At 41.6% G+C, this 23,884-nt stretch overlaps 1 protein-coding gene and 1 long non-coding RNA gene across 2 annotated transcripts in view; both read right to left on the bottom strand.

The window, feature by feature from the left end:
* The window catches only part of S100A9 (S100 calcium binding protein A9), a 392,565-nt gene that overhangs the window by 306,596 nt on the left and 62,085 nt on the right, over nucleotides 1-23,884 (bottom strand). The window lies entirely within an intron of this gene.
* On the bottom strand, nucleotides 9,289-10,867 carry LOC131742367 (uncharacterized). Its single transcript, XR_010840398.1, has 2 exons — nucleotides 10,828-10,867; nucleotides 9,289-9,903 (listed from the first exon to the last, which is right to left on the bottom strand). It is a non-coding gene; the product is annotated as an uncharacterized lncRNA (long non-coding RNA).

The raw sequence follows: 23,884 nt of genomic DNA, 5'->3' as shown, positions 1-23,884 counted from the left end.
GCTCGCACATAGGCTTCTTGGTGGCTTCAGCAGTGGCCTTAGCGTCTCATGCCCGTCACTGGGGTCCATGGTGATACCGCAGCTCACGCCCGTTTTCGAGTTCTTTAAGGGGCACGCTTAATCCCCTCTCCTCGCTCACCAGGAAGCAAAGAGGGAAGAAAAAGTCTCTTGCCTCTTCAGCAGCTCCAGAGTTCTCCCGGACTCCCTCCCGGCTAGCCGTGATGCACTAACCACTTTAGGCTGTGTTTGCACCACCAGACCTCTCCCTGCGATCTGACCGAAGCCCGAACCCTAGCTCCCAGCCCCCGCCCACCCCAACAGGTGAGCAGACAAGCCTCTCGGGCTGATGAGTGCTTGTTGGCACCGATCCTCTGTGCTGGAATCTCTCTTCTTTGCCCTCTGGACCCTGTTACTGCACTCTCCTCAGTGTCTCTAAAGATTTCCCCTCCGTTACCCGCAGTTTCTGCCAGTGAAGGGGCTTCTAGTGAGGGGAACCTTTCCTACTTCACAGCGCCCTCCCACTTGTGCAGTGCCCATCCCTATTCTTTTGTCTCGGTTTATTCTTTTTCTTTTGCCCTACCCAGGTACGTAGGGAGTTTCTTGCCGTTTGGAATGTCTGAGGTATTCTGCCAGTGATCAGTGGGTGTTCTATAGGAGCAGTTCCACGTGTAGATGTATTTCTGATGTATCTGTGAGGAGGAAGGTGATATCAGCGTCTAACTCTTCCGCCATCTTCTCTCTTACCTGGAAAGCACTTCTAATATCATCTCTTACTCTTTAGGACATACAAGTCCTGGGTTTTCTATTTCAACATGGCTTTGAATTTCTGGGCTGTATTATTTTCCTTTTCATTTTTTTCATTTCTGGCCTATCAACAAGAAAGTTTTTCCTATACATACATCCACTGAAATACCCTGGGCAAATCAACAAATGACCAACCTTTGGTGTGCCTCTAAAGATACCATGGACAACCATTACTGCAAACATTTTGCCATTGAATAACACGTAGCACCACATTTATGGCTTCCAATATCACATTCCTTTCCAACAACCTCCAGACACATAGACCAATGCCACAATTTTAAGATTTGTTACAGGAGCATGCCACCTCAAAGAACTAATATCTATGTCAGGTCAAATGACAGTAGCTACAGTAGAGACAAGTCCCAAATATCAGTGTTGATTTTTCACTCATGTCATAGTGTGATGAGCGTTGGGCAGCAACATGGGAATCTTTTTGCTTCTGCAGTTCTGGCATCTTTGACTCTTTTACCTCTAACCACAAGGAGAGATATGCTTAATGAACACATCCCTTTTCACAGCTTACTGGACCAGTAAGCTAAGCACTTGGAAAACAAGCTGCATAGCAGCAGTCATTTTGTAAATCAAGATAAACATTGGAATCCCCAGGGTACCTCAAAGGTGGGGTCAAAATAATCAAGAATGTAATTTCCGAGGTGAAAAAATATAATAAGACCCTGAGGTAGTTGAGCTTTGCCATAAGAAGCGCGCGCTGTGCACATGGAGAGCAGGCAGCACTTTGTCTGGTAAGGTCCCTTTACACTTCCTTTCTTTTGTACTACCCATGTTTTCAGAATGATTATACTTTTAGGCAGAGTCTCCCCCAAATTTCCCAAACTCGTTATTCTGTGGTGTCATATTAAAAATTCGCTTAAATTGGAAAAGAAAAAGAACACAGAATATGAACGGGTAATAGAGTTTAAGGATCTCCTTGCTTGCTCTACTAGGTATGTCTGAGCCAGTCCCCTGCTAGGAGCACCTGGGCGTGGTGGTGACGGTGCTGATGGTGGTGACAGTGATGATGACAGGGACAATGATGATCAGTCACCTCTCAAATGGCAATTGTGTGCCCGGCATTGTGCCAACGGAATGACACACATTCATGGAATTTTTATGCCTAAGCAAGTTGGCACTGTAAATGTGATTTCCCCCACAGTTTATTCAAGGGTTTGAAATCACAAGATGTTAAATGATTTGTTCCTCAAATCAACCAAGCTGTAATTAGGAAAATAAACTGGATTTGAAACTGTATAAGAATAATCATTGATACGACTCAGAATTCAGATAACACTGACTGTGAGAGCCTGAAACTCGGGATCAAAGAAGGATAGAAATCAAGCAAAATTATGATATGATATTGCTGAACGCAGGTTTTAAAAGAAAGAAAATGTTTTTCCCATCACGCAGAAGAATTGTATTTTATTCAAGAAGTGGAGGATAAGTAACAAATGCTCAGCTGGTAGAAACCCATGCCCAGGTGAGCGACCGACACAGAAGACAGCGAGAGAATCCTCAGAGGGCGCCCAGGAGGAGAGCTGCTGCTCTTCCTTCTGAGGCTCTGGGATGCTTTCTCGGGCACCTCCCAGAAGGAAGCAGTATAGCAGCCTCAGATAGGAAACCTCCGTCTGTCAGGAATCACCACACGCATATTGAGGCTGAAGGGCGGAGAAGCTTCTTCCGTATCCATGATAAGCTTTGAAGAGAAGATGAAGGTGGAGCTCTGGAACTAGTTGAGCCGATTGTCCTTATCCTTTCCAGATGCAGATAAAAGCTCAAGCTCTTACATGCACTTGGGTGGGCACTTCTGCTAGCAATGATGGGCAGGGGGCCCAGGAGGGCATTTCTGCTTGCACTGCTGAACCAGGCATGGGTCAGGGCACTTTATAGGTGGGCAAGGTTCCGGACACTTGCCAGGTGGGCAAGGGTCAGGGCACTTAGGTGGGCACACTGGTGTTGGCTGGCAGGGCTGCTTGCACTGCTGATGTTGAGAAGACATCTTTCTGGAGTCTTTAATATCTGAAAGAAAGTATATGACCGTGTTCACAAGAAGGAATTCCTATAGAGAAAAGAGCATAAGCTTGTGGAATAACTAGACATAGTATCTCGCTAATCTCTAAGTATGTGCTTTAATGTCTTTAATACCTTTTAATGAATTTCTGACTTCTCTCTCGCTCTTCAGAAAATCGTTTCATCCGCCCAGAGAAAACTTTTTTTTCCTCATACAACTTTTCCAGAGAAAATATCTTTGTTTTAAAGAAAGAAGTGATGTTTTCTCTTTTTCTTTCTTTCTTTCTTCCTTTCTTCCTTCCTTCCTTCCTTTCTTTCTCTCTCTCTCTTTCTCTCTCTCTCTCTCTTTCTTTCTCTCTCTCTCTTTCTCTCTCTCTTTCTTTCTTTCTTTGTTTCTTTGTTTCTTTGTTTCTTTCTTTCTTTTATTCATGAAAACGACATGTTCAAAAAAGGCCATCACAAGTTCTAAAATGCTGGGCAAGCTCACAAGCAATTTCTATCACCACTTTCTCTCTCTCTCATGAGGTCCCGACAGGATGACTTATGTACAGAGCAAAGGGCAATCAGGATGGATGTAAGGGCCTCACACCTCCTAAGATAAATGCCTCTGAAATCACAGCAGAGGTCCAAGAGAAAGGCATAGAAAAAGGTAAATACTTTTCTCTTTATCCCTTCATGTCAAAATTTCCTGTTGATTTCTTTTTCAATAGAGGAATTCAAACTAGGTATCAGAAATCTAGTAAATACAATATAACATTGTGCCCAGATTCCATGTTCCCATCCACTAAGTAGCATTATAACCACTCATAACTTTGGACCCACCAAACTTGCTGTCTGCAGCATAAACTCAACATTTGGGGATCTGAGAACAAAGTTGAACTGAAGAATCAGACTCACCAGATTCTCCAAAGTCAATCGGAAGTCGAGGAGCAGGAGGATAGCCGTCGTGCAGCAGAGGACCTTTTTATTGGGGCTTGCTGCCCCACCCAGGGGGAAGCGGAGCTACCAGAACTGAACTGGTCCAATCATTTCCCAACCCAAATGCAAATCCATCCATAACTGGCTTGGCAGGGACTCTGAAACCAGGAAATATCCTGTTCCAGGATCTCCTCACTGGATTCTGTTCTCATGGCTCACATAGTCCCTGCCTTAGCTCCCCGTTTCAGTGGTTTATGGCCGTGGGAGCACTTGGAGTGTTCTCTAACTTGTAGTCAAACTCTCCCTTCCTTCACTGGGGAGGATGACCCTTTTCTATCTTTCACCATCCTTGACTTCTAAAACTACCTGCCTAGTTGCCCTTGACCTGGTGGCAATTTTTTCGTACATACTGGTTTGAAAAGGGCCTCGCTACCTGGTGACACATGTCTCTTTACCTCAAGTCTTTCTTACAGTTCATCTCCCCTTGATTCATGGCTTGCTGGACAAAGTCTCCTTTCATCTTCGAAAATGGCCTGAGGGAAATTTGCAGATCATCTAATATGATTTCCTATCATGCGACTTAGAAACGTGTAGTAAAGTGTTGACCCCTACGGTCCTCCTTTTACTGTTTGCTCCTTCAAATAAAGAACATCCAGCAGTCAGATTCCTGTGACCTTTATTAACCTGTTTTACTTCCTGCCACAAGGAATTCACTAGGCACGTAGCATCCCCTACCATAATTCAGATGAGCTGGCAGCTCAGACCCTAGATTTACAACAGAAATGAAGCTTTTTGCTCATACGTCCGAAATGTGACATAACACATGCTCCAATTTAGTTTCTCCCAACTGACCTCTTTGGATGTCTTCCATTTTTGAAGAAATCTCGGAGGATTGTTCAAATTTTCTGGCTTCCCGTCGCTTTGAAATTATTGGGAAACCCAATCTATTATGCAGTTCCATTCACACAGCTAATTTTGCGTGTGTTTAATACTTACGAATTATTTAAACACATGTTGTTTCACATCAAATCTAGGGATAAATTCAAGAGAAAGTTGAAATCACTTTATCAAAAATGCAGTCACTGAAGTTCATTGCCATTCATATACAACTTCTTAATCATTAATCATAATTGTGTTATATTTTGAACGTGTTTCTTTGCCTTTTCCATTTTGCTCACGGTGGAGCTTATGTCAAATAAACCTATTTCCTGCTCTACTTTCTTCATATAATTTGTCAATGTGCTGGAAGAAAGGTTTGATGGTTAATTTGTGGGTCAGATTCACTGGCACAGGTCCCCAGTTTTCTGGTCAAACGTTATTCTGTGGGTTTCTGTAAGGATGATTTTGGATGAGAGTATTATTGAAATCAGTTGCCTGAGTTAAGGTGGTTGCCCGCTATAATGTGGGAAGTTCTCATCCAATCCACTGATGGCCTGAAGAGAACAAGGCTGACGCTCCCTCAGGTAAAAGAGTATTCCCCTGTCAGATGGACTTCCAGCAGAGCTTCAACTCTGCAGAACTTGCGTGTTCCAGACATTTTAATCTCTCTCTCTCTCTGTCCTTGTCCCTCTTTCTGTAACATATTTCTGTATGTATATAAGTACATACATATTGCAATATATAATTTGAATATTTCATCTGTCAAGTCATGTACATGATTACCTACGGCCAATTAAAATAAAAATGTTCAAGATTATTGGGAAGTGAAGTTAAAGCCAAACATATGAATGTAATGTGACACATGGGGTGTGGAATTATGACAAATATAATGAGCTTTTAGCAAATAACTGAAGTTCAGGAGCCAGTTCCTTAGCATGTCCTCCAAAGATTTCAGTTCTGACGTTTCAGTGATTTCGCTGTCGGCAGTTTTTCTACAGTTCCTCCCTTCTATCCCGGACACGAACACTATTGTTTGCTATGCTGTCCCCTTGGACACTGAAGAGTTTTGTGATGGCTCATGGTTGGTGAAGGCCCCTGTCTGGTTTAGGAAAAGCGTTGCAAATCTCGCTTTATGATACTGTAGAATGTGGGAACACATGTTTAATGCAATCAGGATGTCCCATCTCACCTGATGCAAACTCTTCCCTAGACCGCGGTCGAGTGCTTAAAATTCCTTTATCAGGAAATAAATCTCTTGTATTCTATAAGTAAATACCAGGTTTCAGTTGTGTGAAACCAAAACTAGATATAAGATACCATTTAAGACCCACAGCGTCCCCTATAAATGATTCAGAGTGACGTTGGGAGGGGAGAGAGAAGCAAAGCACTAAAGGTCTGACATCTAGATGAAATGTGAACTTAGGGCACATCTGATACATTTTCTTTGTTCCACTCATTCCAACGATGTTTTAGGTGTTTGAAGACAGTAATTTGAAAATGTTTTTCACTGTTTATTCTCTGGCTTCCTCTTCGCGTTCCAGGACCCTCAACCTGCCATATTACCTTCACTGCCATTACCTACCCCTTAACCGTCCAATTTGTTACTTTGACATATCGCCCATGCATTTAGTAATAGTCCTTTCATATCTTTCATAATTCTTCCTGCAGTCAGAAGGAAGAACTGGCCTAGCAATTTGTCTTGACCAAAGAATCAGGAAGCTTCTTAGGAATGGGGTTTTATAATGGGACAGCAGGAAGAAGAGGGGAATGAGGAGGAGAGGAAGAGAAAGAGGAGACACTTGAAACCTGTGAAAGAGTCGTCAACTGGGCATGTGCCAGTAGGCCAGGATGTAAACGTTCCCTGCAGCTCAGCCACATCTTCACTGGCTACTATATATTTTTTAAATAATATGATACATTGTTACAAAAATGAAGCTATATCATTTAATATATAATGGGGAAAACATAAAGCTGATAAAAAATGAGCATGTCTATTAAACGGCCCCAAATAATCACTGCTTATATTTTGCTCTATTAATGTTACGAGTTTTCAATTTTCATAAACCCACAAACATGCATACTTGTCTATCAAGTTACTGATTTGAGATCATCTTATGTAATACAGATATCTCCAGCCATAGGTTGCTCTCTTTGTGCTCCATTACATTTATCCCGAAAGTTCTTGTATGTTTTCGTTTTCATTCATCTCCAGGTATTTTCTATTTATTCGTTATTTCTTCTTCGCACCATTGTTTATTTAGGAATGTGTTTCCAAACTCACAGGTGTCACAGAAACAGAGAGTAGAATGGTGGTCAGCAGGGAGTAAGGGGTCGGGCAAAAGTGGCGATGTTGGGCCAAGGGTACAAGCCGGCAATCATACAATAAATGAGTTCTCAGAATCTACAGTACAGCATGGTCATCTAGCTAAAAACACTCAGTTGTGTACTTGAATCTTGCTGAGAAGTTAGACTGTAAGCATTCTCATCACACACACACACACACACACACACACACACAGAGAGAGAGAGAGAGAGAGAGATATACAGATATTACATTGTTGCTGATGAAGTGATTAATGTACTAAGTGACCGATGGTGGTCATCACTGCACAAAGTGCACATATGTCAAATCATCCCATTATACACCGTAAATATGTACCATTTCATTTGTCAATTATAGCTCAATAAACCCAGAGGGAAAGCATGAGAGAATAACCATCATACAACAGAGTAACAATGTTTGAGCGTTTCTGTGTTCCTTCTCCTCCTGGGCTCTCTTAGGATCTGATACTATTCTCTGAGAGAGCTTCCTTTATCCATTATTCTCTGGGGGCCTTGTACCCATCTCAGAATGGATATTCCCTTTTAGTCACCTGTACTGACAATATCTGATTTGGGTAGGGTGGAAAGTGGGGAAATGTGGGCTGAAAAGTCGTTAGTGATCTTGAAAATCATTCTTTTTTGTTTTGGCGCATAGTTTATTTAGTTCTCAATAGCCTCAAAAACTTATTAGGCACCTGATCTAATTCAGTCCTCCAATCATTTCTATGTCCTACGGATCTCAGTAAGGTCCTTCGTAGAAGTAATTTTCTGGCCTGATGAAATTACTGCCTTTCCCCCTAACATATTACAGCTACCATGAGGCTCCCTGGCACACAGGTAGAAAGACGACACCTTCTGTCTCTTTTCTCTGTTGTAACAGTCAACTGAAATTTGACTTCTAGTTGAAAAGCACTTCTAATCTCTTCTCTTACTCTTTAGGGCTTACAAGCCGTGAGTTTTCTAATTCAACACGGTTTTGAATTTCTGGGCGGTATTATTTTCCTTTTCATTGTTTTCATTTCTGGCCTGTCAACAAGAAAGTTTTTCCTGTACATACATCCACTGAAATACCCTGGGCATATCAACAAATGACCAACCTTTGGTCTGCCACTAAAGATACAATGGACAACCATTACTGCAAACATTTTGCCATTGGATTAGATGTCGCACCACATTTACAGCCTCCAATATCAGATTCCTTTCCAACCACCTCCAGACACATAGACCAATGCCACAATTTTAAGATTTGTTACAGGAGCATGCCACCTCAAAGAACTAATTTCTATGTCAGGTCAAATGACAGTGGCTACAGTAGAGACAAGTCCCAAATATCAGTGTTGATTTTTCACTCATGTCATAGTGTGGTGAACGTTGGGCAGTAACATGGGCATCTTTTTGCTTCTGCAGTTCTGGCATCTTTGACTCTTTTACCTCTAACCACAAGGAGAGATATGCTTAATGAACACATCCCTTTTCACAGCTTACTGGACCAGTAAGCTAAGCACTTGGAAAACAAGCTGCATAGCAGCAGTCATTTTGTAAATCAAGATAAACATTGGAATCCCCAGTGTACCTCAAAAGTGGGGTCAAAATAATCAAGAATGTAATTTCCGAGGTGAAAAAATATAATAAGACCCTGAGGTAGTTGAGCTTTGCCATAAGAAGCGCGCGCTGTGCACATGGAGAGCAGGCAGCACTTTGTCTGGTAAGGTCCCTTTACACTTCCTTTCTTTGGTACTACCCATGTTTTCAGAATGATTATACTTTTAGGCAGAGTCTCCCCCAAATTTCCCAAACTCGTTATTCTGTGGTGTCATATTAAAAATTCGCTTAAATTGGAAAAGAAAAAGAACACAGAATATGAACGGGTAATAGAGTTTAAGGATCTCCTTGCTTGCTCTACTAGGTATGTCTGAGCCAGTCCCCTGCTAGGAGCACCTGGGCGTGGTGGTGACGGTGCTGATGGTGGTGACGGTGATGATGACAGGGACAATGACGATCAGTCACCTCTCAAATGGCAATTGTGTGCCCGGCATTGTGCCAACGGAATGACACACGTTCATGGAATTTTTATGCCTAAGCAAGTTGGCACTGTAAATGTGATTTCCCCCACAGTTTATTCAAGGGTTTGAAATCACAAGATGTTAAATGATTTGTTCCTCAAATCAATCAAGCTGTAATTAGGAAAATAAACTGGATTTGAAACTGTATAAGAATAATCATTGATACGACTCAGAATTCAGATAACACTGACTGTGAGAGCCTGAAACTCGGGATCAAAGAAGGATAGAAATCAAGCAAAATTATGATATGATATTGCTGAACGCAGGTTTTAAAAGAAAGAAAATGTTTTTCCCATCACGCAGAAGAATTGTATTTTATTCAAGAAGTGGAGGATAAGTAACAATTGCTCAGCTGGTAGAAACCCATGCCCAGGTGAGCGACCGACACAGAAGACAGCGAGAGAATCCTCAGAGGGCGCCCAGGAGGAGAGCTGCTGCTCTTCCTTCTGAGGCTCTGGGATGCTTTCTCGGGCACCTCCCAGAAGGAAGCAGTACAGCAGCCTCCGAGAGGAAACCTCCGTCTGTCAGGAATCACCCCCACGCATATTGAGGCTGAAGGGCGGAGAAGCTTCTTCCGTATCCATGATAAGCTTTGAAGAGAAGATGAAGGTGGAGCTCTGGAACTAGTTGAGCCGATTGTCCTTATCCTTTCCAGATGCAGATAAAAGCTCAAGCTCTTACATGCACTTGGGTGGGCACTTCTGCTAGCAATGATGGGCAGGTGGCCCAGGAGGGCATTTCTGCTTGCACTGCTGAACCAGGCATGGGTCAGGGCACTTTATAGGTGGGCAAGGTTCCGGACACTTGCCAGGTGGGCAAGGGTCAGGGCACTTAGGTGGGCACACTGGTGTTGGCTGGCAGGGCTGCTTGCACTGCTGATGTTGAGAAGACATCTTTCTGGAGTCTTTAATATCTGAAAGAAAGTATATGACCGTGTTCACAAGAAGGAATTCCTATAGAGAAAAGAGCATAAGCTTGTGGAATAACTAGACATAGTATCTCGCTAATCTCTAAGTATGTGCTTTAATGTCTTTAATACCTTTTAATGAATTTCTGACTTCTCTCTCGCTCTTCAGAAAATCGTTTCATCCGCCCAGAGAAAACTTTTTTTTCCTCATACAACTTTTCCAGAGAAAATATCTTTGTTTTAAAGAAAGAAGTGATTTTTTCTCTTTTTCTTTCTTTCTTTCTTCCTTTCTTCCTTCCTTCCTTCCTTCCTTTCTTTCTCTCTCTCTCTTTCTCTCTCTCTCTCTCTTTCTTTCTCTCTCTCTGTTTCTTTCTTTCTTTCTTTCCCTCTTTCTTTCTTTCTTTCTTTCTTTCTTTCTTTCTTTCTTTCTTTCTTTCTTTCTTTCTTTCTTTCTTTTATTCATGAAAACGACATGTTCAAAAAAGGCCATCACAAGTGCTAAAGTCCTGGGCAAGCTCACAAGCAATTTCTATCACCACTTTCTCTCTCTCATGAGGTCCCGACAGGATGACTTATGTACAGAGCAAAGGGCAATCAGGATGGATGTAAGGGCCTCACACCTCCTAAGATAAATGCCTCTGAAATCACAGCAGAGGTCCAAGAGAAAGGCATAGAAAAAGGTAAATACTTTTCTCTTTATCCCTTCATGTCAAAATTTCCTGTTAATTTCTTTTTCAATAGAGGAATTCAAACTAGGTATCAGAAATCTAGTAAATACAATATAACATTGTGCCCAGATTCCAAGTTCCCACCCACTAAGTAGCATTATAACCGCGATCATAACTTTTGACCCACCAAACTTGCTGTCTCCAGCATAAACTCAACATTCGGGGATCTGAGAACAAAGTTGAACCGAAGAATCAGACTCACCAGATTCTCCAAAGTCAATCGGAAGTCGAGGAGCAGGAGGATAGCCGTCGTGCAGCAGAGGACCTTTTTATTGGGGCTTGCTGCCCCACCCAGGGGGAAGCAGAGCTACCAGAACTGACCTGGTCCAATCATTTCCCAACCCAAATGCAAATCCATCCATAACTGGCTTGGCAGGGACTCTGAAAACAGGAAATATCCTGTTCCAGGATCTCCTCACTGGATTCTGTTCTCATGGCTCACATAGTCCCTGCCTTAGCTCCCCGTTTCAGTGGTTTATGGCCGTGGGAGCACTTGGAGTGTTCTCTAACTTGTAGTCAAACTCTCCCTTCCTTCACTGGGGAGGATGACCCTTTTCTATCTTTCACCATCCTTGACTTCTAAAACTACCTGCCTAGCTGCCCTTGACCTGGTGGCAATTTTTTCGTACATACTGGTTTGAAAAGGGCCTCGCTACCTGGTGACACATGTCTCTTTACCTCAAGTCTTTCTTACAGTTCATCTCCCCTTGATTCATGGCTTGCTGGACAAAGTCTCCTTTCATCTTCGAAAATGGACTGAGGGAAATTTGCAGATCATCTAATATGATTTCCTATCATGCGACTTAGAAACGTGTAGTAAAGTGTTGACCCCTACGGTCCTCCTTTTACTGTTTGCTCCTTCAAATAAAGAACATCCAGCAGTCAGATTCCTGTGACCTTTATTAACCTGTTTTACTTCCTGCCACAAGGAATTCACTAGGCACGTAGCATCCCCTACCATAATTCAGATGAGCTGGCAGCTCAGACCCTAGATTTACAACAGAAATGAAGCTTTTGGCTCATACGTCCGAAATGTGACATAACACATGCTCCAATTTAGTTTCTCCCAACTGACCTCTTTGGATGTCTTCCATTTTTGAAGAAATCTCGGAGGATTGTTCAAATTTTCTGGCTTCCCGTCGCTTTGAAATTATTGGGAAACCCAATCTATTATGCAGTTCCATTCACACAGCTAATTTTGCGTGTGTTTAATACTTACGAATTATTTAAACACATGTTGTTTCACATCAAATCTAGGGATAAATTCAAGAGAAAGTTGAAATCACTTTATCAAAAATGCAGTCACTGAAGTTCATTGCCATTCATATACAACTTCTTAATCATTAATCATAATTGTGTTATATTTTGAACGTGTTTCTTTGCCTTTTCCATTTTGCTCACGGTGGAGCTTATGTCAAATAAACCTATTTCCTGCTCTACTTTCTTCATATAATTTGTCAATGTGCTGGAAGAAAGGTTTGATGGTTAATTTGTGGGTCAGATTCACTGGCACAGGTCCCCAGTTTTCTGGTCAAACGTTATTCTGTGGGTTTCTGTAAGGATGATTTTGGATGAGAGTATTATTGAAATCAGTTGCCTGAGTTAAGGTGGTTGCCCGCTATAATGTGGGAAGTTCTCATCCAATCCACTGATGGCCTGAAGAGAACAAGGCTGACGCTCCCTCAGGTAAAAGAGTATTCCCCTGTCAGATGGACTTCCAGCAGAGCTTCAACTCTGCAGAACTTGCGTGTTCCAGACATTTTAATCTCTCTCTCTCTCTGTCCTTGTCCCTCTTTCTGTAACATATTTCTGTATGTATATAAGTACATACATATTGCAATATATAATTTGAATATTTCATCTGTCAAGTCATGTACATGATTACCTACGGCCAATTAAAATAAAAATGTTCAAGATTATTGGGAAGTGAAGTTAAAGCCAAACATATGAATGTAATGTGACACATGGGGTGTGGAATTATGACAAATATAATGAGCTTTTAGCAAATAACTGAAGTTCAGGAGCCAGTTCCTTAGCATGTCCTCCAAAGATTTCAGTTCTGACGTTTCAGTGATTTCGCTGTCAGCAGTTTTTCTACAGTTCCTCCCTTCTATCCCGGACACGAACACTATTGTTTGCTATGCTGTCCCCTTGGACACTGAAGAGTTTTGTGATGGCTCATGGTTGGTGAAGGCCCCTGTCTGGTTTAGGAAAAGCGTTGCAAATCTCGCTTTATGATACTGTAGAATGTGGGAACACATGTTTAATGCAATCAGGATGTCCCATCTCACCTGATGCAAACTCTTCCCTAGACCGCGGTCGAGTGCTTAAAATTCCTTTATCAGGAAATAAATCTCTTGTATTCTATAAGTAAATACCAGGTTTCAGTTGTGTGAAACCAAAACTAGATATAAGATACCATTTAAGACCCACAGCGTCCCCTATAAATGATTCAGAGTGACGTTGGGAGGGGAGAGAGAAGCAAAGCACTAAAGGTCTGACATCTAGATGAAATGTGAACTTAGGGCACATCTGATACATTTTCTTTGTTCCACTCATTCCAACGATGTTTTAGGTGTTTGAAGACAGTAATTTGAAAATGTTTTTCACTGTTTATTCTCTGGCTTCCTCTTCGCGTTCCAGAACCCTCAACCTGCCATATTACCTTCACTGCCATTACCTACCCCTTAACCGTCCAATTTGTTACTTTGACATATCGCCCATGCATTTAGTAATAGTCCTTTCATATCTTTCATAATTCTTCCTGCAGTCAGAAGGAAGAACTGGCCTAGTAATTTGTCTTGACCAAAGAATCAGGAAGCTTCTTAGGAATGGGGTTTTATAATGGGACAGCAGGAAGAAGAGGGGAATGAGGAGGAGAGGAAGAGAAAGAGGAGACACTTGAAACCTGTGAAAGAGTCGTCAACTGGGCATGTGCCAGTAGGCCAGGATGTAAACGTTCCCTGCAGCTCAGCCACATCTTCACTGGCTACTATATATTTTTTAAATAATATGATACATTGTTACAAAAATGAAGCTATATCATTTAATATATAATGGGGAAAACATAAAACTGTTAAAAAATGAGCATGTCTATTAAACGGCCCCAAATAATCACTGCTTATATTTTGCTCTATTAATGTTACGAGTTTTCAATTTTCATAAACCCACAAACATGCATACTTGTCTATCAAGTTACTGATTTGAGATCATCTTATGTAATACAGATATCTCCAGCCATAGGTTGCTCTCTTTGTGCTCCATTACATTTATCCCGAAAGTTCTTGTATGTTTTCGTTTTCATTCATCTCCAGGTATTTTCTATTTATTCGTTATTTCTTCTTCGCACCATTGTTTATTTAGGAATGTGTTTCCAAACTCACAGGTGTCACAGAAACAGAGAGTAGAATGGTGGTCAGCAGGGAGTAAGGGGTCGGGCAAAAGTGGCGATGTTGGGCCAAGGGTACAAGCCGGCAATCATACAATAAATGAGTTCTCAGAATCTACAGTACAGCATGGTCATCTAGCTAAAAACACTCAGTTGTGTACTTGAATCTTGCTGAGAAGTTAGACTGTAAGCATTCTCATCACACACACACACACACACACACACACACACACAGAGAGAGAGAGAGAGAGAGAGATATACAGATATTACATTGTTGCTGATGAAGTGATTAATGTACTAAGTGACCGATGGTGGTCATCACTGCACAAAGTGCACATATGTCAAATCATCCCATTATACACCGTAAATATGTACCATTTCATTTGTCAATTATAGCTCAATAAACCCAGAGGGAAAGCATGAGAGAATAACCATCATACAACAGAGTAACAATGTTTGAGCGTTTCTGTGTTCCTTCTCCTCCTGGGCTCTCTTAGGATCTGATACTATTCTCTGAGAGAGCTTCCTTTATCCATTATTCTCTGGGGGCCTTGTACCCATCTCAGAATGGATATTCCCTTTTAGTCACCTGTACTGACAATATCTGATTTGGGTAGGGTGGAAAGTGGGGAAATGTGGGCTGAAAAGTCGTTAGTGATCTTGAAAATCATTCTTTTTTGTTTTGGCGCATAGTTTATTTAGTTCTCAATAGCCTCAAAAACTTATTAGGCACCTGATCTAATTCAGTCCTCCAATCATTTCTATGTCCTACGGATCTCAGTAAGGTCCTTCGTAGAAGTAATTTTCTGGCCTGATGAAATTACTGCCTTTCCCCCTAACATATTACAGCTACCATGAGGCTCCCTGGCACACAGGTAGAAAGACGACACCTTCTGTCTCTTTTCTCTGTTGTAACAGTCAACTGAAATTTGACTTCTAGTTGAAAAGCACTTCTAATCTCTTCTCTTACTCTTTAGGGCTTACAAGCCGTGAGTTTTCTAATTCAACACGGTTTTGAATTTCTGGGCGGTATTATTTTCCTTTTCATTGTTTTCATTTCTGGCCTGTCAACAAGAAAGTTTTTCCTGTACATACATCCACTGAAATACCCTGGGCATATCAACAAATGACCAACCTTTGGTCTGCCACTAAAGATACAATGGACAACCATTACTGCAAACATTTTGCCATTGGATTAGATGTCGCACCACATTTACAGCCTCCAATATCAGATTCCTTTCCAACCACCTCCAGACACATAGACCAATGCCACAATTTTAAGATTTGTTACAGGAGCATGCCACCTCAAAGAACTAATTTCTATGTCAGGTCAAATGACAGTGGCTACAGTAGAGACAAGTCCCAAATATCAGTGTTGATTTTTCACTCATGTCATAGTGTGGTGAACGTTGGGCAGTAACATGGGCATCTTTTTGCTTCTGCAGTTCTGGCATCTTTGACTCTTTTACCTCTAACCACAAGGAGAGATATGCTTAATGAACACATCCCTTTTCACAGCTTACTGGACCAGTAAGCTAAGCACTTGGAAAACAAGCTGCATAGCAGCAGTCATTTTGTAAATCAAGATAAACATTGGAATCCCCAGTGTACCTCAAAAGTGGGGTCAAAATAATCAAGAATGTAATTTCCGAGGGCAAAAAATATAATAAGACCCTGAGGTAGTTGAGCTTTGCCATAAGAAGCGCGCGCTGTGCACATGGAGAGCAGGCAGCACTTTGTCTGGTAAGGTCCCTTTACACTTCCTTTCTTTGGTACTACCCATGTTTTCAGAATGATTATACTTTTAGGCAGAGTCTCCCCCAAATTTCCCAAACTCGTTATTCTGTGGTGTCATATTAAAAATTCGCTTAAATTGGAAAAGAAAAAGAACACAGAATATGAACGGGTAATAGAGTTTAAGGATCTCCTTGCTTGCTCTACTAGGTATGTCTGAGCCAGTCCCCTGCTAGGAGCACCTGGGCGTGGTGGTGACGGTGCTGATGGTGGTGACGGTGATGATGACAGGGACAATGATGATCAGTCACCTCTCAAATGGCAATTGTGTGCCCGGCATTGTGCCAACGGAATGACACACGTTCATGGAATTTTTATGCCTAAGCAAGTTGGCACTGTAAATGTGATTTCCCCCACAGTTTATTCAAGGGTTTGAAATCACAAGATGTTAAATGATTTGTTCCTCAAATCAATCAAGCTGTAATTAGGAAAATAAACTGGATTTGAAACTGTATAAGAATAATCATTGATACGACTCAGAATTCAGATAACACTGACTGTGAGAGCCTGAAACTCGGGATCAAAGAAGGATAGAAATCAAGCAAAATTATGATATGATATTGCTGAACGCAGGTTTTAAAAGAAAGAAAATGTTTTTCCCATCACGCAGAAGAATTGTATTTTATTCAAGAAGTGGAGGATAAGTAACAATTGCTCAGCTGGTAGAAACCCATGCCCAGGTGAGCGACCGACACAGAAGACAGCGAGAGAATCCTCAGAGGGCGCCCAGGAGGAGAGCTGCTGCTCTTCCTTCTGAGGCTCTGGGATGCTTTCTCGGGCACCTCCCAGAAGGAAGCAGTACAGCAGCCTCCGAGAGGAAACCTCCGTCTGTCAGGAATCACCCCCACGCATATTGAGGCTGAAGGGCGGAGAAGCTTCTTCCGTATCCATGATAAGCTTTGAAGAGAAGATGAAGGTGGAGCTCTGGAACTAGTTGAGCCGATTGTCCTTATCCTTTCCAGATGCAGATAAAAGCTCAAGCTCTTACATGCACTTGGGTGGGCACTTCTGCTAGCAATGATGGGCAGGTGGCCCAGGAGGGCATTTCTGCTTGCACTGCTGAACCAGGCATGGGTCAGGGCACTTTATAGGTGGGCAAGGTTCCGGACACTTGCCAGGTGGGCAAGGGTCAGGGCACTTAGGTGGGCACACTGGTGTTGGCTGGCAGGGCTGCTTGCACTGCTGATGTTGAGAAGACATCTTTCTGGAGTCTTTAATATCTGAAAGAAAGTATATGACCGTGTTCACAAGAAGGAATTCCTATAGAGAAAAGAGCATAAGCTTGTGGAATAACTAGACATAGTATCTCGCTAATCTCTAAGTATGTGCTTTAATGTCTTTAATACCTTTTAATGAATTTCTGACTTCTCTCTCGCTCTTCAGAAAATCGTTTCATCCGCCCAGAGAAAACTTTTTTTTCCTCATACAACTTTTCCAGAGAAAATATCTTTGTTTTAAAGAAAGAAGTGATTTTTTCTCTTTTTCTTTCTTTCTTTCTTCCTTTCTTCCTTCCTTCCTTCCTTTCTTTCTCTCTCTCTCTTTCTCTCTCTCTCTCTCTTTCTTTCTCTCTCTGTTTCTTTCTTTCTTTCTTTCCCTCTTTCTTTCTTTCTTTCTTTCTTTCTTTCTTTCTTTCTTTCTTTCTTTCTTTCTTTCTTTCTTTCTTTCTTTCTTTCTTTCTTTCTTTCTTTCTTTTATTCATGAAAACGACATGTTCAAAAAAGGCCATCACAAGTGCTAAAGTCCTGGGCAAGCTCACAAGCAATTTCTATCACCACTTTCTCTCTCTCATGAGGTCCCGACAGGATGACTTATGTACAGAGCAAAGGGCAATCAGGATGGATGTAAGGGCCTCACACCTCCTAAGATAAATGCCTCTGAAATCACAGCAGAGGTCCAAGAGAAAGGCATAGAAAAAGGTAAATACTTTTCTCTTTATCCCTTCATGTCAAAATTTCCTGTTAATTTGTTTTTCAATAGAGGAATTCAAACTAGGTATCAGAAATCTAGTAAATACAATATAACATTGTGCCCAGATTCCAAGTTCCCACCCACTAAGTAGCATTATAACCGCGATCATAACTTTGGACCCACCAAACTTGCTGTCTCCAGCATAAACTCAACATTCGGGGATCTGAGAACAAAGTTGAACCGAAGAATCAGACTCACCAGATTCTCCAAAGTCAATCGGAAGTCGAGGAGCAGGAGGATAGCCGTCGTGCAGCAGAGGACCTTTTTATTGGGGCTTGCTGCCCCACCCAGGGGGAAGCAGAGCTACCAGAACTGACCTGGTCCAATCATTTCCCAACCCAAATGCAAATCCATCCATAACTGGCTTGGCAGGGACTCTGAAAACAGGAAATATCCTGTTCCAGGATCTCCTCACTGGATTCTGTTCTCATGACTCACATAGTCCCTGCCTTAGCTCCCCATTTCAGTGGTTTATGGCCGTGGGAGCACTTGGAGTGTTCTCTAACTTGTAGTCGAACTCTCCCTTCCTTCACTGGGGAGGATGACCCTTTTCTATCTTTCACCATCCTTGACTTCTAAAACTACCTGCCTAGCTGCCCTTGACCTGGTGGCAATTTTTTCGTACATACTGGTTTGAAAAGGGCCTCGCTACCTGGTGACACATGTCTCTTTACCTCAAGTCTTTCTTACAGTTCATCTCCCCTTGATTCATGGCTTGCTGGACAAAGTCTCCTTTCATCTTCGAAAATGGACTGAGGGAAATTTGCAGATCATCTAATATGATTTCCTATCATGCGACTTAGAAACGTGTAGTAAAGTGTTGACCCCTACGGTCCTCCTTTTACTGTTTGCTCCTTCAAATAAAGAACATCCAGCAGTCAGATTCCTGTGACCTTTATTAACCTGTTTTACTTCCTGCCACAAGGAATTCACTAGGCACGTAGCATCCCCTACCATAATTCAGATGAGCTGGCAGCTCAGACCCTAGATTTACAACAGAAATGAAGCTTTTGGCTCATACGTCCGAAATGTGACATAACACATGCTCCAATTTAGTTTCTCCCAACTGACCTCTTTGGATGTCTTCCATTTTTGAAGAAATCTCGGAGGATTGTTCAAATTTTCTGGCTTCCCGTCGCTTTGAAATTATTGGGAAACCCAATCTATTATGCAGTTCCATTCACACAGCTAATTTTGCGTGTGTTTAATACTTACGAATTATTTAAACACATGTTGTTTCACATCAAATCTAGGGATAAATTCAAGAGAAAGTTGAAATCACTTTATCAAAAATGCAGTCACTGAAGTTCATTGCCATTCATATACAACTTCTTAATCATTAATCATAATTGTGTTATATTTTGAACGTGTTTCTTTGCCTTTTCCATTTTGCTCACGGTGGAGCTTATGTCAAATAAACCTATTTCCTGCTCTACTTTCTTCATATAATTTGTCAATGTGCTGGAAGAAAGGTTTGATGGTTAATTTGTGGGTCAGATTCACTGGCACAGGTCCCCAGTTTTCTGGTCAAACGTTATTCTGTGGGTTTCTGTAAGGATGATTTTGGATGAGAGTATTATTGAAATCAGTTGCCTGAGTTAAGGTGGTTGCCCGCTATAATGTGGGAAGTTCTCATCCAATCCACTGATGGCCTGAAGAGAACAAGGCTGACGCTCCCTCAGGTAAAAGAGTATTCCCCTGTCAGATGGACTTCCAGCAGAGCTTCAACTCTGCAGAACTTGCGTGTTCCAGACATTTTAATCTCTCTCTCTCTCTGTCCTTGTCCCTCTTTCTGTAACATATTTCTGTATGTATATAAGTACATACATATTGCAATATATAATTTGAATATTTCATCTGTCAAGTCATGTACATGATTACCTACGGCCAATTAAAATAAAAATGTTCAAGATTATTGGGAAGTGAAGTTAAAGCCAAACATATGAATGTAATGTGACACATGGGGTGTGGAATTATGACAAATATAATGAGCTTTTAGCAAATAACTGAAGTTCAGGAGCCAGTTCCTTAGCATGTCCTCCAAAGATTTCAGTTCTGACGTTTCAGTGATTTCGCTGTCGGCAGTTTTTCTACAGTTCCTCCCTTCTATCCCGGACACGAACACTATTGTTTGCTATGCTGTCCCCTTGGACACTGAAGAGTTTTGTGATGGCTCATGGTTGGTGAAGGCCCCTGTCTGGTTTAGGAAAAGCGTTGCAAATCTCGCTTTATGATACTGTAGAATGTGGGAACACATGTTTAATGCAATCAGGATGTCCCATCTCACCTGATGCAAACTCTTCCCTAGACCGCGGTCGAGTGCTTAAAATTCCTTTATCAGGAAATAAATCTCTTGTATTCTATAAGTAAATACCAGGTTTCAGTTGTGTGAAACCAAAACTAGATATAAGATACCATTTAAGACCCACAGCGTCCCCTATAAATGATTCAGAGTGACGTTGGGAGGGGAGAGAGAAGCAAAGCACTAAAGGTCTGACATCTAGATGAAATGTGAACTTAGGGCACATCTGATACATTTTCTTTGTTCCACTCATTCCAACGATGTTTTAGGTGTTTGAAGACAGTAATTTGAAAATGTTTTTCACTGTTTATTCTCTGGCTTCCTCTTCGCGTTCCAGAACCCTCAACCTGCCATATTACCTTCACTGCCATTACCTACCCCTTAACCGTCCAATTTGTTACTTTGACATATCGCCCATGCATTTAGTAATAGTCCTTTCATATCTTTCATAATTCTTCCTGCAGTCAGAAGGAAGAACTGGCCTAGTAATTTGTCTTGACCAAAGAATCAGGAAGCTTCTTAGGAATGGGGTTTTATAATGGGACAGCAGGAAGAAGAGGGGAATGAGGAGGAGAGGAAGAGAAAGAGGAGACACTTGAAACCTGTGAAAGAGTCGTCAACTGGGCATGTGCCAGTAGGCCAGGATGTAAACGTTCCCTGCAGCTCAGCCACATCTTCACTGGCTACTATATATTTTTTAAATAATATGATACATTGTTACAAAAATGAAGCTATATCATTTAATGTATAATGGGGAAAACATAAAGCTGTTAAAAAATGAGCATGTCTATTAAACGGCCCCAAATAATCACTGCTTATATTTTGCTCTATTAATGTTACGAGTTTTCAATTTTCATAAACCCACAAACATGCATACTTGTCTATCAAGTTACTGATTTGAGATCATCTTATGTAATACAGATATCTCCAGCCATAGGTTGCTCTCTTTGTGCTCCATTACATTTATCCCGAAAGTTCTTGTATGTTTTCGTTTTCATTCATCTCCAGGTATTTTCTATTTATTCGTTATTTCTTCTTCGCACCATTGTTTATTTAGGAATGTGTTTCCAAACTCACAGGTGTCACAGAAACAGAGAGTAGAATGGTGGTCAGCAGGGAGTAAGGGGTCGGGCAAAAGTGGCGATGTTGGGCCAAGGGTACAAGCCGGCAATCATACAATAAATGAGTTCTCAGAATCTACAGTACAGCATGGTCATCTAGCTAAAAACACTCAGCTGTGTACTTGAATCTTGCTGAGAAGTTAGACTGTAAGCATTCTCATCACACACACACACACACACACACACACACAAACACACACAGAGAGAGAGAGAGAGAGAGAGAGATACAGATATTACATTGTTGCTGATGAAGTGATTAATGTACTAAGTGACCGATGGTGGTCATCACTGCACAAAGTGCACATATGTCAAATCATCCCATTATACACCGTAAATATGTACCATTTCATTTGTCAATTATAGCTCAATAAACCCAGAGGGAAAGCATGAGAGAATAACCATCATACAACAGAGTAACAATGTTTGAGCGTTTCTGTGTTCCTTCTCCTCCTGGGCTCTCTTAGGATCTGATACTATTCTCTGAGAGAGCTTCCTTTATCCATTATTCTCTGGGGGCCTTGTACCCATCTCAGAATGGATATTCCCTTTTAGTCACCTGTACTGACAATATCTGATTTGGGTAGGGTGGAAAGTGGGGAAATGTGGGCTGAAAAGTCGTTAGTGATCTTGAAAATCATTCTTTTTTGTTTTGGCGCATAGTTTATTTAGTTCTCAATAGCCTCAAAAACTTATTAGGCACCTGATCTAATTCAGTCCTCCAATCATTTCTATGTCCTACGGATCTCAGTAAGGTCCTTCGTAGAAGTAATTTTCTGGCCTGATGAAATTACTGCCTTTCCCCCTAACATATTACAGCTACCATGAGGCTCCCTGGCACACAGGTAGAAAGACGACACCTTCTGTCTCTTTTCTCTGTTGTAACAGTCAACTGAAATTTGACTTCTAGTTGAAAAGCACTTCTAATCTCTTCTCTTACTCTTTAGGGCTTACAAGCCGTGAGTTTTCTAATTCAACACGGTTTTGAATTTCTGGGCGGTATTATTTTCCTTTTCATTGTTTTCATTTCTGGCCTGTCAACAAGAAAGTTTTTCCTGTACATACATCCACTGAAATACCCTGGGCATATCAACAAATGACCAACCTTTGGTCTGCCACTAAAGATACAATGGACAACCATTACTGCAAACATTTTGCCATTGGATTAGATGTCGCACCACATTTACAGCCTCCAATATCAGATTCCTTTCCAACCACCTCCAGACACATAGACCAATGCCACAATTTTAAGATTTGTTACAGGAGCATGCCACCTCAAAGAACTAATTTCTATGTCAGGTCAAATGACAGTGGCTACAGTAGAGACAAGTCCCAAATATCAGTGTTGATTTTTCACTCATGTCATAGTGTGGTGAACGTTGGGCAGTAACATGGGCATCTTTTTGCTTCTGCAGTTCTGGCATCTTTGACTCTTTTACCTCTAACCACAAGGAGAGATATGCTTAATGAACACATCCCTTTTCACAGCTTACTGGACCAGTAAGCTAAGCACTTGGAAAACAAGCTGCATAGCAGCAGTCATTTTGTAAATCAAGATAAACATTGGAATCCCCAGTGTACCTCAAAAGTGGGGTCAAAATAATCAAGAATGTAATTTCCGAGGTGAAAAAATATAATAAGACCCTGAGGTAGTTGAGCTTTGCCATAAGAAGCGCGCGCTGTGCACATGGAGAGCAGGCAGCACTTTGTCTGGTAAGGTCCCTTTACACTTCCTTTCTTTGGTACTACCCATGTTTTCAGAATGATTATACTTTTAGGCAGAGTCTCCCCCAAATTTCCCAAACTCGTTATTCTGTGGTGTCATATTAAAAATTCGCTTAAATTGGAAAAGAAAAAGAACACAGAATATGAACGGGTAATAGAGTTTAAGGATCTCCTTGCTTGCTCTACTAGGTATGTCTGAGCCAGTCCCCTGCTAGGAGCACCTGGGCGTGGTGGTGACGGTGCTGATGGTGGTGACGGTGATGATGACAGGGACAATGATGATCAGTCACCTCTCAAATGGCAATTGTGTGCCCGGCATTGTGCCAACGGAATGACACACGTTCATGGAATTTTTATGCCTAAGCAAGTTGGCACTGTAAATGTGATTTCCCCCACAGTTTATTCAAGGGTTTGAAATCACAAGATGTTAAATGATTTGTTCCTCAAATCAATCAAGCTGTAATTAGGAAAATAAACTGGATTTGAAACTGTATAAGAATAATCATTGATACGACTCAGAATTCAGATAACACTGACTGTGAGAGCCTGAAACTCGGGATCAAAGAAGGATAGAAATCAAGCAAAATTATGATATGATATTGCTGAACGCAGGTTTTAAAAGAAAGAAAATGTTTTTCCCATCACGCAGAAGAATTGTATTTTATTCAAGAAGTGGAGGATAAGTAACAATTGCTCAGCTGGTAGAAACCCATGCCCAGGTGAGCGACCGACACAGAAGACAGCGAGAGAATCCTCAGAGGGCGCCCAGGAGGAGAGCTGCTGCTCTTCCTTCTGAGGCTCTGGGATGCTTTCTCGGGCACCTCCCAGAAGGAAGCAGTACAGCAGCCTCCGAGAGGAAACCTCCGTCTGTCAGGAATCACCCCCACGCATATTGAGGCTGAAGGGCGGAGAAGCTTCTTCCGTATCCATGATAAGCTTTGAAGAGAAGATGAAGGTGGAGCTC

Source organism: Kogia breviceps, chromosome 1 (genome assembly GCF_026419965.1).
Source record: "Kogia breviceps isolate mKogBre1 chromosome 1, mKogBre1 haplotype 1, whole genome shotgun sequence".
In the NCBI taxonomy this organism is placed as follows: Eukaryota; Metazoa; Chordata; class Mammalia; order Artiodactyla; family Physeteridae; genus Kogia; species Kogia breviceps.
The sequence above is the reverse complement of the archived record's forward strand: the minus strand, read 5'-3'. Positions and strand labels throughout refer to the sequence as shown.